We start from the raw sequence: 12,658 nt of genomic DNA, 5'->3' as shown, positions 1-12,658 counted from the left end.
CTCTATGACACCATAGCAAATTGCCCAAGTCTCAGTCTCACTCGCGTTACGCCTGGACTGGGGTTCTAACAATGGCTAACCTCAATCAGACGTGTGAACAGCGGGTGTTGCTGCAGATTTGCCCACCATTGGGCAAAACCCCAACTGGCTAATTCTGCTTGGATAAGAAGACTTGCATATTTGACATTACCAGTTCATATGCTAAATAAAAATTAAGTGACCCTTCCTGTCTAGTTGGACAGGAAGAGTCAACAATCAGTGAATATTTGTATAACTAATAACTAAGAAATAGACATTGAATTCAAATGTAAAGGCTTATACTTACCAAAAAACAAGCGTCAGGTCCTATGTGTTGTTTATGTTTACATATTGTAAAATCAAAGAAGGAACCTATGGCTAACGGAGTTTCTGATGCCCCTGACTACCCTCTCCCCCCACTTTGTTGTCTATATATTTTTATGAAAATAGGCGAGGGGGATATTTTGGCAAGGTTAGCTTTTATTTGAGTTATTGTGAGATTCTGCACTGATGCTCTGAGAATCTCCTTTCTTGGTATTACTTGTCTTTCCAAAGGTGATTTGAGGTGGTTCAAAGGGGATTTAATTTAATTCAGATGTCTGATTTATGTTTCTGACTAAAGCCAAATGTTAGAGATCTTAACACCTGTTTTTTGGGCTTTACTGGTCTTTGATGGGCTTATTCTAAATTCAGAACAAATAATATTGGCTTTAGTGGTAGCAATAATGTTAATTAAAACAATGAAGGTAAATATTACCTTTTTAAAAAATGGAAATTGGTATCATTGGCATTTTAAATCATGGATAGTAGGGAATGCTTAAGTGTTGCTAAGTGGATAATTTGTAAAAACAGGCAAAAAGTTGGAAGATTAATAAAATAGATGAAATGACTAAAATATTCAGCTTCTCAGTAGATCCCTAAAATAAGCATTTACATGATATATGAATTGGGAACTGGTATCAAATGAAATTTACTTACTTGATAAATATTTGAAGAGTTTCTTTTATGAGCCAGGCACTATTTCTTGATGATGTAAGAACCGATTCAGAACCAGACCCCATGGAGCTTAATGCAATTTGGAGATGGAAATTGAGTCACTTATTCAACAAATATTTATGAAGTGTCTACTATTAGCCAGGTGTTATTCTAGCCACTGAGTGGTAAAGCAATGAAAAAAAGCAGACCCAAATCACTAATATCTTGGCACATACATTCCAGTTTTCTGGAAAAGACCAGGAAACCATTTTATAGTGTAGTAAGTACTAAGGTAGAACAAATACAGAGAGCTGTGGAAATATGCAGCAGGGTCCTCTGAACTCCCCTGATGGTGGGCAGGTTTGGGGAGGGTTAAGTTGTCAAGGAAGGTTCTCAAGTGAGTGAAAGGTAAGCCGATACCTGAAAGATAATGCACACTCTAGATGTCAAAGGGAGAGTGAATCATGAGTGGATAAAATGTAGATTTGAGGCAGAAGGAATAGCATGGTGGGTTCAGACTTGGAGGCCAGAGATAGCATGATCCTATTTAAGAACTGGAAAATGTTATGTGTAGCCAGACAATGGAGTGACAGGAGGAGAGCAGCTAGAGATAAGCAGAAAGCCTGGCAGGGCCTGTGAAGGAGTTGGGATTTTATCCTAACAGCAAAGGGAAACCACAGACAGGTTTTAAAGGGAGAGACCAACACAATGAGATTTGTCTGTTCAGAATATCCCAGAAGCCTCACAAACCGACAGTGGCTTCCGTTTACTCCCGTGACAGTACCCTCTGGGAAGAGCCAGCCGAACCTCTCTCCCCAGAATAGCTCAGTCTATGCCTGCCTACTAAGATCAGAGCGACTCTTTCTTCTTCTCTTGGCCTACTTGAACAAGATGTCTCTGTCTACGGGCATCCATCCTTCTGTCCATTCCTGTGATCATACCTCCACCCACTTCCATTCTTTCAACCTTGTGGCATTATGTGCCTGCTACCTGCCAGGTACCGTCCAAGGTCCTGGGGAAGCAACTCTCTTGGAACCCCCATTTTAGTGGACCATGGCATTCTGTACAGGAAACAAGAGATCATTGGAAAAAATCAATCGTTCTGGTCCATGTATTACTATTTATCTAGCACTGGCTGTTTGTCAGACATTGTTCTAGTTGCTTCTATCTCACTTAATATTTTAGTCTTTTCCCAATTGAACACAGTTATGGACCAAGCATCCTATTGGGTTTTATAGACATTTTCTCAGTCCTCAAAAAAAAATCTTGAGAGGTAGGTTTTCTTGTTTTGATGTTACAGGTGATGAGTGGGACACAGAATTTGAGTGACATCCCTAAATTCACACAGATAATAAAGGAACACAGCTTGAATTTGAACTTAGATTATCTTCATTGAAAACCCACATTTTCCTGTTCTAACAGTATGACATCACTTCTGTCAATTCAGTTCTTTAGCTAAACTTTAGCTGGAGCATTAGAAATTTTCTACAGTGTCTGCCACAATGAAATATGCACTGAAGGGTATCATCAGTATTTAGATGTCACTCCAACTCTAAATATACATTATTCCTAATGATAAAAATTATATGGATACAGAATTTTATGGGCTTGGAAACTCAAAGATAAAATACTTTCTTAGGGACCAGCAATTTTTATGTACTTTCTGAGTGATTTATTTCTTTTTTAAAAAGTAAAATTAATTTTTTAAAAGGAAACTTTGCTTTTAGAAAAATTATAGAAATATATAATAAGGAAAAAAAATACTGCTACCTAGAAATGACCAGTGTTAACATTTTGGTATATTTCTCTCTAGTTTTTTTGATGCATATTTTAAAACAAAATGAGTTCATATTGTATATAATTATACAAGGTTTCCATCCCAAGCTTCTATTGTGTCATTTTTCAAATACAGAAAAGTTTAAAGAATAATATTATGAACACACTTATAGCCATGTAGATTTAATAATTGTTAGTAATTAACCATTAGTTTACCTGTACATGTATGTGTATATAAGTTATTTGTTGCTTTTTAAGCATAGTAACATAGGAATAATTAGAGCTTATATGAAGATCAAACACTGAGGATTTGGTAATCTAGTGTTTGCCTCTTTTGGGCTTATTGCTATTTATCAAGAACAAAAACTACTTCAGTTATTTTGGTCATTAAGTATGAGTCTTAAAGATGCAAAAATTACAGGAAGTTTCTTGGCAATGGAAATAGCCATTATGTTGTTCTATAAAGCTCTGCTTCTGTGGGGGGAGAAAGAAATTATTTAGCCTTTTTCTGGTGACTGTGTCTCAACTAGTAAATAATTTAGATCAGCACCAGTTGTTGTGTAGTTTCTATCTGAACTATGGACCAAAAGATGTGGCACAAGATACATTTCCAAGACAGTTTGTTGCAAACGTAAAGAATAACTAAAGATAAGCACTACAAGGTTAGACTTTGGTCTAGGCTACCAGATATCTAACTTTATATTAGTACCATTGGATTCTTGAGTTGTATACACGTACCAGAAGTTCTACCTTTTATGTTGTAACTTCTCCATTATTGAGTTCTTGTCTTTTTGTTATTTTATCTCCACAAGCTTTAAAAAGTGTTTTAAACCTTTTATATTTGTACGTTATACACATGTGGAAAAACACACAAATTACGGGGAACATCCTCCACCATATTTACCACCGTGATTACCTTCTCCTTCTATCCCAAAAGTAACCACTAAATTGACTTGCAACATCAAAGATTAGTTTTGCCTATTGTTGAATTGTATATAAATGGAATCATATATTATTTATTTGTGTGTTTGTGCATGTGCGTGTGTGCATGTGTGTGTGTGTGTGTGATTTGTCTATGGGTTGAGCATAACCGTGTTTCATTCATTTTTATTGCTATATACATATTCTACAAAATGAATGTACCTCAGTGTATGTATTGATTTTACTATTAATGGATATTTGGGTTCCTGCTTTTTGGCTATTACAAGTAATTCTGTGAACATCCTTCTATATATCTTTTGGTGCATGCATGCACACATTTCTGTTAGATATATGCTGAGGGTGGGATTGTTGGATCAGAGGGTATGCATATATCTAATTTTTTTCATCTCCCCCTCCCCTGCATATATCTGATTTTGTTTGCAAACAGTTTTCCAAAAAGGGTTGTACTAATTTATACTCCCATTACCAGTATATGAGAGTTCTTTTTGTCTATATTCCACATTTTGGGCAATACTTTATTTTTTCAGAATTTTAGCCATTTTCAAGGGATGTAGAAGTATCTTACTGTGTTTATAATTTGCATTTCCCTGATTACTAATGAAGTTGGGCAATTTTTCATATATTTATTGACTATTTGGGTATCTTTATATAGTCTTTGTCAATAACATATGTTGCAAAATATATTTTCTTATTTTTTTTACTCTGTAAATGATGACTTTTGACTAGCTGAAGTTCTTATTTTAATGTAATCAAATTAGCAATCTTTTTCTTTATATCCTATCTAAGAAAATCTTTCCCAATACCAAAGTTATGATATTATTCTTTGTTATCTTCTAGAATATTTGTTTTTTACCTTGTACATTTAGATGTATCTAAAATTAATTTTTCTGTCTGGTGTGAGGTAAGGGTCAATTTTTTTTCTTACGGATAATCAGTAGACTCAACATCATTTATTGAAAAGATTGTCCTTTTCTTACTGCTCTGTAGTACCATTTTTGTCATAAATCAAGTGTCTATTTAAGGATGGTTCTCTTTCTGGATTCTTTACTTAGTTTAATTGGTATCTTTTTCCTTTTCCCAAAACCACACTGTCTGAATTAATGTAGTTTAATAATAAAACTTTATATCCTTCAGTGCGGGTCTTTCTACCTTGTTGTAACTGCTGTTCTCTTCATTGTCTCTCCCTGCTTCCTCTTCTTCCTGTTCTTTCTCCTCCTCCTTATTTTCTTCTTCCTCTTTCACCATTATTCCTAGCTATTTGCTAAATTAAACACACACAAACACACACCTAAACTATTAGAATTTTTACGGAGATTGCCTTGAATCTATAGATCAGTTTGGGGAACTGACATCGTTATAATATTGAATCTTCCAGTCCATGTGCTAGAAGTATATCTCATTTATTTAGGCTTTCTTTAGTTTCCTTCAGTGCTGCTTTATAGTTTTCTGTATAGATGACTTGCCTATATCTCATGTAGTGTGTTCCTAGGTATTTATTTTTTGATGTAATTGTCAATGATGTATCTTTGAAAAATTACTTATTCTAACTCTTCATTGCTAGTATGTAGACATGCAATTAATTCTTGTATATTGGTCTTGTATCCAGCAACCTTGCTAAATCACTTTTTAATTCTAATAATTTATTTGAAGTTTAAAAAAATTTCATGTGTGCAATTATATTATTGCTGAATAATAGCAGTTTAATGTCTCCTCTTCAGTCCTTAAGTCTTTATGTCTATTGACTTACTGTACTGGCTAAAACCTGCTGTGCTATGCTGAGTTTTAAGTTCCTTCATGGTTTCTTCTTTGACCCATTTAGAAGGATGATGATTAATTTCTAAACATATGGGGATTTTCCTTGTGAAGTTTTGTATTGATTCATAGCTTGATGTCTCTGTGGCCAGACAACATACTTTGAATTATTTCATTCCTTTAACACTTTTTACACTTTCTTTAGGGTTGAGCCTGTGGTCATTTTTTAATGTTCTGTGTACTTAAAAAAAACCTTTGTATTTGGCAGTTGTTTGATACTGTGTTCTATATATGTAAAATAAAATTTCTTAATTGTGTAATTCAAATCTTCTATATCTTTAGGTATTTTTGTCTTTTTCTTCTATTGGTTACCAAGAATAGAATTTAAACATCTCCTACTATGATTGTGGATTTGTGTATTCCTCCCTGTAGTTCTATCAGTATTTGCTGTATAAATTTGAAGACTGCATACAAATTTACAATGCAACATCTTTCTGGTGAATTGAAACTTTTACCATTATGAAATGCATGTTTTTATCTCTAGTAATGTTTATTTGTGTTAAAATCTACTTTGTCTTAGACTAATATAGATATGCCAGCTTTCATGAGTGTTTGCATAGTTTAACTGTCCACCCTTTTATTTTCAACTATTTTATATTCTTATATTTTCATGTGTGTTGTACGCAGCATGCAGTTCTATATTTTAAACTCAATTTTTATGATTTTTGCCTTTTATTTGGAGCACTTAGTTCATATCTGTCTATCTAATTACTGACATATTTGATTTTAAATCCACCATTTTTCTATTTGCTTTTTATTTCTCCTGCCTCTTTTGTGTTCCCTTTTTTCTCTCTTTTTTGCCTCTTTTGCACTGAATGAGCATATTTAAGTATTCTGTCTTACTGAGTTACTCAGTCTTCTGTATTCTCTTAATCTTTACCCTAGAGATTATACCAGGCATTCTTGACTTATCAATGTCTAGTATAAAATAGTACTTTTACCCTTTCCTGTAAAATGATAGAAGACTTTAACATTTTTTTGCCCCCTCCAAACTTCCATGCTATGCTTTTATGCTCTTTCTATTTTTATAATTTTAAAACATGTAATTATTGTTCTTTGAAGTCATTATTCACTCAATTTTCTTTTTCCTGGCGCTTTTTTTCTTTTTATATTTCTAAGCTCCCATCTGGGCTTTATTTATTTTTTCCTTAATAATAACCTTTCTATATTTCCTTTAGTGCCCTTCTACGGGATAAATTTTCTCAGTGTTTTTGAAATATCTTTGTTTTGACTTGATTTTTTACAGCTATTTTCTCAGTATATAGAATTCTATGACAGTGATTTTATTTTCACACTTTGAAGGTATTTCATGATCTTTTCATTTTCATTGATTCTTTTGAGAAGTCAGCTATCATTGTTGCTCTTTTGAAAGTAAACTGCCTTTCTTTTTTTTTTTTTAAAGATTTTATTTATTTATTTGACAGAAAGAGAGAGAGAGAGAGTGAGCGCACAAGCAGGGGGAGCACCAGAGGGAGTGAGAGAAGCAGGCTTTCCACTGAGCAGGGACCCCGATGTGGGGCTCGATCCCAGGACCCTGGGATCATGACCTGAGCCGAAGGCAGACGCTTAACTGACTGAGCCACCCAGGTGCCCCAAACTGCCTTTCTTTATTTTGAAAAATTTTCTTTTTTTCTAATTGGTTGAAATTTTAAAGAAAATATCTTTTTTCCAGTTTTATTGAGAAATAATTGATGTATCACTGTATAAGTTTAAGGGCATACAGCATGATGATTTGATTTACATATATTGCGATTATCATGACAGCTTCAGCTAACATCCAGCATGTCATATAGATACAATATAAAGAAAAGAAAGATGAAAAGAAAAAAATTTCTCCATGTGATGAGAATGCTTAGGATTTACTCTCTTAACAACTTTCCTATATATCATATGGCTGTGTTAACTGTAGTCATCATGTTGTACATCACATCCCTAGCACTTATTTGTCTTATAACTGAAAATTTATACCTTTTGACCGCCCTCCTCCAATTCCCCCTTCCCCCACCTTTCACCTCTGGTAACCACATCTGATCTCTTTTTCTAATGAGTTTTTTTTTTTTTAAAGTAAAATCATACAGTATTTGTCTTTCTCTGTCTGACCTATTTCATTTAGCATAATGCGTTCAAGGTCCATCCATGTTGTTGTAAATGATAGGATTTCCTCATTTTTCATGACTAAATAATATTCCATCATGTATGCATATCACAACTTCTTTATTCATTCATCCATGATATACACTTAAGTTGTTTCCATGTCTTGGCTATTGTAAATAATGCTGCAATAAACATGGGGGATGCAGCTCTCTTTTTGAGTTAGTGCTTTCATTTCCTTTGGATATATTCCCAGAGGTGGAATTGCTGGATCATACGGTAGTTTTATTTTAATTTTTCAAGGTTACTCCATATTGTTTTCCTTAATGGCTGTACCAGTTTACAGTCCCCCCAACAGTGTACAAGGAATACCTTTTTTCCACGTCCATACTAGCATTTGTTTTCTCTTGTCTGTTTGATCATGGCCATTCTAACAGGTGTGAGATGAGATAATTTGCATTTCCCCAACGACAAGTGATGTTGAACAAATTTTCATGCGCCTGTTGGCCTTTTGTATATCTGCTTTTAAAAAATGTCTATTCAGCTATTCAAGTCCTTTGCCCATTTTAAAAATTGGGTTATTTGTGTTTTTGCTATTGAGTTCTATGAACTCTTTATGTATTTTGGATATTAATCCCTTATCAGATACATGGTTTGTAAGTAAATATTTTTTCCATTCTGTAGGTTGTTTTTTTGCTTTGTTGTTTCTTTTGCTGTACAGAAGCTTTTTAGTTTGATGTAGTCCCACTTTTTTTATTTTTGATTTTGTTGTTTATGCTTTAGGTGTTGTATCCAAAACGTCATTACCAAGACCCATGTCAAGGAGCTTTATTCCTGTGTCTTCTAATAAGAGTTTCATGGTTTCAGGTCTTACATTTAAGTCCTTGATAAATTTTGAGTTAATTTTTTGTGAGTGGTATAAGATAATGGTTCAGTTTCATTCTTTTATATGTGAATATCAAATTATACCAGCACCATTTATTGAAGAAACTGTCTTTTATCCATTGAAGTATTCTTGACCCCTTGTCAAATATTTACTTGGCTATATATGCTTCAGTTTATTTCTTGGCTTTTGATTCTGTTTCATTGGTCTATTTGTCTGTTTCTATACAATACCATACTGTTTTGTGTACTATAGCATTATAGTATAGTTTGAAATCAGGGAGTGTGATGCCTTCTGTTTTGTTCTCCTTTCTTAGGATTTCTTTGGTTATTTGGGGTCTTTTATGGTTCCATATACATTTTAGGACTGTTTTTTCTACTTCTGTAGAAAATGCCATTGGAATCTTTTTTTTTTTTTTTTAAGATTTTATTTATTTGCGAGAGAGACAATGAGAGACAGAGAGCATGAGAGGGAGGAGGGTCAGAGGGAGAAGCAGACTCCCTGCTGAGCAGGGAGCCTGATGCGGGACTCAATCCCGGGACTCCAGGATCATGACCTGAGCCGAAGGCAGTCGCTTAACCAACTGAGCCACCCAGGCGCCCGCCATTAGAATCTTAATAGGGGTTGCATTGAATCTATGATGGCTTTTGGTAGTATTGACATTTTAATAATATTAATTCTTCTACTCTATGAACATGCAATACCTTTCTATTTATTTGTGTCTTTGATTTCTTTCATTAATGTCTTGCAGTTTTCAGGATAGAGATTGTTCACCTCTCTGGTTAAATTTATTCCTAAGTATTTTATTGTTTTTGATGCTACTGTAGATGGGATCAATGTTTTTATTTCTTTTTCAGAAAATTTATTGTTAGTGTATAGAAATGCTACTGATTTTTGTGTGTTAATTTTGTATCCTGCAACTTTATTGAATCATTGATTAGATCTAACAGATTTTTGGTTATGTCTTTAGGATTTTCTATATAAAATCATGTTATCTGCAAATAGAGATAATTTTACCTCTTCCTTTCCAATTCTCATACCTTTTATTTCTTTTTCTTGCCTGACTGCTCTAGCTAGGACTTCTAGTAGTGAGTTTAATAGGAGTGGTGAGAATGGGCACTCTTATCTTGTTCCTGATCTTAGAGGAAAGGATTTTAACCTTTGATTGTTGAATATGTGGTTAACTATAGGCTTGTCATATATGGCCTTTAGTATGTTGAGATATGTTCCTTGTATGCCTTGTTTGAATTTTTATCATGAATAGATGTTGAATTTTGTCAAGAACTTTTTCTGTGCCTATTGAAATGAATATATGATTCTTTTCTTTCATTCTATTAATGTGATATATTACACTAATTGATTTGCATATGTTGAGTGATTCTTGTATTCCAGGGACAAATCCCAATCAATCATGGTAAATAATACTTTTATGTGCTGCTGAATTTGGTTTGCTAGTATTTTACTGAGAATTTTTGCATCTATATTAATGAAGGATATTGGCCTGTAGTTTTCTTTTCTAATAGTGTCTTTTTCTGGTTTTGGCATCAGGATCATGCTGGCATCATAAAATGAGTTTGGGAGTGTTCCAACCTCTTTGATTTTTTGGAAGTGTTTGAGAAGGATTGTTGTTTTCTTTTTTAAGTGTTTGGTAAAAGTCATCAATGAAGCTATTTGGTTCTGGGCTTTTGTTCATTGGGAGGTTTTTGATTACTGATTCAATCTCCTTACTAGTAATCAGTCTATTCAGATTTTCTATTTCTTTCTGATTGAGTCTTGGTAAATTGTATGTTTCTAAAAATTATTCCATTTCTTCTAGGTTGTCCAGTTTGTGTGCATATGGTTGTTCACAGTAGCCTCTTAAGCTCCTTTTTATTTCTGTGGTATCAGTTGTAATGTCTCCTTTTTCACTTATAATTTTGTTGATTTGGGTCTTCCCTCTTTTTTCCTTTGGTTAGTATAGCTAAGGATTTGCCAATTTTGTTTATCTTTTCAAAGAAGTAATTCTTAGTTTGGTTAATCTTTTTTATTGGTTTTCTGTTCTTTATTTCACTTATTCTGCTCTACTCTTAATTATTTCCTTTCTTCTGCTGACTTTGGGCTCATTTTGTTCTTTTTTTTTTTTTTTTGAAGATTGTATTTATTTATTCATGAGAGACAGAGAGAGAGAGAGAGAGGCAGAGGGAGAAGCAGGCTCCCAAGGAGCAGAGAGCCCGATGCGGAACTCGATCCCAGGACCCTGGGATCATGACCTGAGCCGAAGGCAGACGCTTAACCATCTGAGCCACCCAGGCGCCCGGGCTCATTTTGTTCTTTTTAGTTCCTTATGGTGTGGAGTTAGGTTGTTTATTTGGGATTTTTCTTGCTTCTTAATATAGTCATTTATTGCTATGAATTTCCCTCTTTGAACTGCTTTTACCACATCCCATAGGTATGTTTCCATTTTTGTTTGTCTCGGGAAACTTTTTTATTTCATCTTTAATTTCTTCTGTGATCCATTGGTTGTTCAAGAGAGTGTTGTTTAATTTCTATGTGTTTGTGAATTTTCCAGTTTTCTTCTTTTTATTGACTTCTGGTTTCATGCCATTGTGGTTACAGAAGATATGTGGTATGATTTCAGTCTTCTTGAATTTGCTAAGACTTGTTTTGTGGTCTATCTATATATGTGTGCCCTATATATATGGTCTATCTTAGAAAATGTTCCACGTGTGCTTGAGAAGAATGTGTATTATACTGTTGTTGGATAGAATGTTCTGTTTATGTTTATCATGTTCATTTGGTCTGTAGTGTTCAAATCTGCTGTTTCTTTATTGATTCTGTCTGGGTGATCTCTCCATTGCTGAGAGTAGGTTTTCTTTATTTTTTGATTTTTCAGCAGCTTTACTATGATATATCTAGTTGTGATATTATTTATGTTTGTCTTTTGGGGGGGATTCATATGACTTCGTGGCTTGATGTCTCAAGTTTTGGGAAATTGCCAGGCATTATCTCTCTTTTGTTAGTGATAATAGTACTTTATTAAGGCATATTTTACATACAGCAAGATGCACAGGTATCACATATATGGCTGGATCAATTTCGACAAATGTATAATGCTCATTTAATCATCACCCAGATAAAGATAATAGCATGTTTCCATCACCCCCAGAAAGTAATAGCATGACTCTTTCTAATCAGTGCCCTCTCTTCCACCTTGATGTAGTCACTGCTCCTGTTTATATATATTTCCTATATTCATATAATTCAGGGATTCATATAAGTAGAGATCAAAGTATGTTTGTGTCTGATCAGAGATTTTGCATCTGACTTTTTCACTCACAGAATGTTACTCAGATTAATCTATGTCATTGAGGATATTAGTAGTTCTTTTAATTGCTAAGTAAGTATTCTACTCCATGAATATACCAGCTTTTTTTTTTTCCAACTCTGATATTCATGTACATTGGGTTTGTTTCAAGTTTATGGCCAATATATATGAAGCTGCTATGAACATTTTATACAAACCTTGTGTGGGCATATGCATTCATTTCTCTTGGGTATATACCTAGAAGTGTAATTGCTGGGTCATAGGGTTTATAAGAAAATTCTAAATAGCTCTGTAAAGTGTTTATGCCATTTTACATTTCATCCAATAATGTATGAAAGTTTCAGTTGCTATACACCCTTGCTAACACTTGCAACTCTCAGTGTTTTGAATTTTAGCTATTCTGGTGGGTGTGTATCTCATTGTAGTTTTAATTTGCATTTCCTGGATGATTGATGTTGAGTGTCTCTTCAAATTCTTGTTGGTCATTCAGATATCTTATTTTATGAAGTACCTGATGAAATCTTTTACATAGGCATTAATTAGATTGTTGGCCTTTTTTTAAAAATTTAAATTCAATTAGCCAACATATAGTACATCATTACTTTTTGGTGTAGTGTTCAGTGATTCATTAATTGCATATAACACCCAGTGCTCATCAGATCGTGCCCTCCTTCATGCCCATCACCCAATTACCCCATCCCCCCACCTCCCTCCCTTCTGCAACCCTTAGTTTGTTTCCTAGAGTCAAAGTCTCTCATGGTTTGTTTCCCTCTCTGATTTCTTCCCTCAGTTTTCCCTCCCTTCCCCTATGGTCCTCTGCACCATTCCTTATATTCCACATATGAGTGAAACCAAAT

General features: G+C 34.2%; 1 protein-coding gene across 1 annotated transcript in view; it reads left to right on the top strand.

Moving 5' to 3' along the window:
* Positions 1 to 12,658, top strand: part of UNC79 (unc-79 homolog, NALCN channel complex subunit) — a 239,203-nt gene that overhangs the window by 64,552 nt on the left and 161,993 nt on the right.

The sequence above is a fragment of the Neomonachus schauinslandi genome, chromosome 9 (assembly GCF_002201575.2).
Source record: "Neomonachus schauinslandi chromosome 9, ASM220157v2, whole genome shotgun sequence".
NCBI lineage: Eukaryota > Metazoa > Chordata > Mammalia > Carnivora > Phocidae > Neomonachus > Neomonachus schauinslandi.
The sequence above is the reverse complement of the archived record's forward strand: the minus strand, read 5'-3'. Positions and strand labels throughout refer to the sequence as shown.